The sequence below is a fragment of the Epinephelus fuscoguttatus genome, linkage group LG13, assembly GCF_011397635.1.
Source record: "Epinephelus fuscoguttatus linkage group LG13, E.fuscoguttatus.final_Chr_v1".
Lineage (NCBI taxonomy): Eukaryota > Metazoa > Chordata > Actinopteri > Perciformes > Serranidae > Epinephelus > Epinephelus fuscoguttatus.
The window spans coordinates 43,299,919-43,302,477 of NC_064764.1; positions in this window are offsets into that span (position 1 = coordinate 43,299,919).

The following is a 2,559-nucleotide window of genomic DNA, read 5'->3' on the forward strand; positions in this document are numbered from 1 at the left end:
AGACGCAGCTGAAGAGCTTCTCTTCTCGGTCTCATTTTAAAAGATGAACAGGCTCCTCTTCATCACAGCACTCACACAAACACAGTCACAACACTAAGACACTGAAGACAGAATATGAAGCACAGCGTCGGCTCTGAGCAGAAAAAATACCACACACACACTGTTCTGTCAAATATTAACACAGCACCTTTATTATTGGGTTTATTACCTGACCTCTGTAGCTGTGTTACCATTCATGATTTTATATTTCTTTTCTTTCTTTTTTTTGTTGCAGCTCTTGTCTTTATTTATGAGACAACAGTGAGGAGGCAGATTGGAAATGACATGTAACAAAGGTCTCAGGGATGGAATCGAACGTGTGACGTTATGTGATGTGCTGTACCTCTTTGGCTTCCTGTGCTCCATCTTTTTGTTTCTTGTGTTGTAGAAAGAGATTTTGTGTTTCTGTCCTGATGGTTTAAGGAGTCTGAGGATTCTTTCAGATACTTTCAGAGCAGCAGTAAAAACCTTTGCACAAGTCCACATTTTTCATATTCAATTCTTCATCCAATAAAAATTATTAAGCACAGAATCTTTGAACTCTGAGTCTGATGCATTTTGTTATTTGTAGTATGAGGCCAAAAGAACGACACATTTTGTCCCTCTCTTCCATGTCTTTCGCCGCTCTGTCCACGTCGTGTGTTCGCACCGCAGCTACCTGAGTCATGAAATGATCCCATGAAGCTGTTAAATCACACTCTGCCGTCAGCATTGTTGTTGCTGTTGTGCATTTCTGGATAAATTGCTTCCATATATTTCTACTTCTGTTTCCTGCGGCCGCCCTGTTCCTCTGTCTTGTTGCAGATATTTGTGACCTGCAGGTGGTGCCACATTTTTTTACATTTGAACTTTGTACAAAATTGAACCTGTTCCGAAACTTTAGTGACAAACAAAAGTTTCAGCGTTGGTGTGTAAATGTGAACGACACGATGTGGGGCTGTATTTATTTTCTAACAATTTCAGACCAAAAAAAAAACATCCTTCTGCACAAGGGCCGCAGTGATTCTGTCAGGTCCCAGGAAATCAGCTCAGCCTTGATTCCAACTTTCCAGCTTCCACATACAGTGAAAACAATCACTGTCATCATTTTTAGATCCACGGCTGCAGCAGGAGGTCAGCACAAAGGAGCAAAGGGATGATATACAGATATAATGTGAGGTTAATTCTGCTGTAATGTGACTCAGTTCAGTCTCAGACTGATGTCTGTGACTCTCTTTATACAGCTGACTGAACACAGGCAGGTGTTTGTGTCCAATCTGGTGTCATTTAACTGATCAGATAACAGAGGAGTTAACGAGGAGCCATCTCACAGCTCTTACATCTGTCCTCATTAACCCTTTGTGTTAATCAACCCTGTCCATTGTGTAACCTCCAATAAAAATGCTCCTGATGGTGTTCTTTGCCTTCATCCATGACATCGCTGCTACTCTGATTCCCATCATCCTCCATGGTTTAGTGTCAGGTGTGAACACCTGGAACTATTATGCTGCTGTCTTGGCCAGGACTTCCTTGCAAAAGAGATTCTGAATCTATGGAAACTATTTCCTGGTAAAATAAAGGTTAAATAAAAATAAAAATAAAAAAAAACTCTGTGTCTCAGCGCTGCTCTGAAATCATGGATAATGAGGTTTCTCACGGTGACCGCTCAGGTTTGTTCTCTCACATTGTCTACCTTCACACATCTGTGTGTGTGTGTGTGTGTGTGTGTGTGTGTGTGTGTGTGTCCTCCTCCATCCTCCCTCAAGTGTGTATTCATCCACATAGTCCCCAACAAATGTGCAGTTTCCTGGTGACTGAGAATCGACCGGTGAAAACTACAGTGTCCAGCTGTTTGAAAAAGTGACTTTAACAGAAAATGAAACATCTGCAGGAAAGTTTTAAAGATTTAAAAAGATTCATTGAACGTCTGTGGACAGTTGTGGTCACACGGACAGTTGTGGTCACATGGACAGCTGTGGTCACACGGACAGCTGTGGCCACACGGACAGCTGTGGTCACACGGACAGTTGTGGTCACATGGACAGCTGTGGTCACACGGACAGCTGTGGTCACACGGACAGCTGTGGTCACACGGACAGTTGTGGTCACATGGACAGCTGTGGTCACACGGACAGCTGTGGCCACACGGACAGCTGTGGTCACACGGACAGCTGTGGTCACATGGACAGCTGTGGTCACACGGACAGCTGTGGTCACATGGACAGCAGTGGCCACACAGACAGCAGTGGCCACACAGACAGCTGTGGTCACATGGACAGCTGTGGTCACACGGACAGCTGTGGTCACATGGACTCCTGATTAAGAACTGAGAGCAGCTTGGTTCGTTTCCTCTCTGGGCCAATCAGGGTGTGACCGCGCCCTTCATTAGGGTTTAAGAGAGGTATTGAAACATACACTCAGGACGTTCTGACCTTTTATCAGTCGAGTTCAGACCTCATCTTTATCACCAGGTCGCATGTGTCTGAGCTGGTCTCCGGAGTTTAGCTCACCAAACGATCATTTAACGCTTAATGCTCAGAT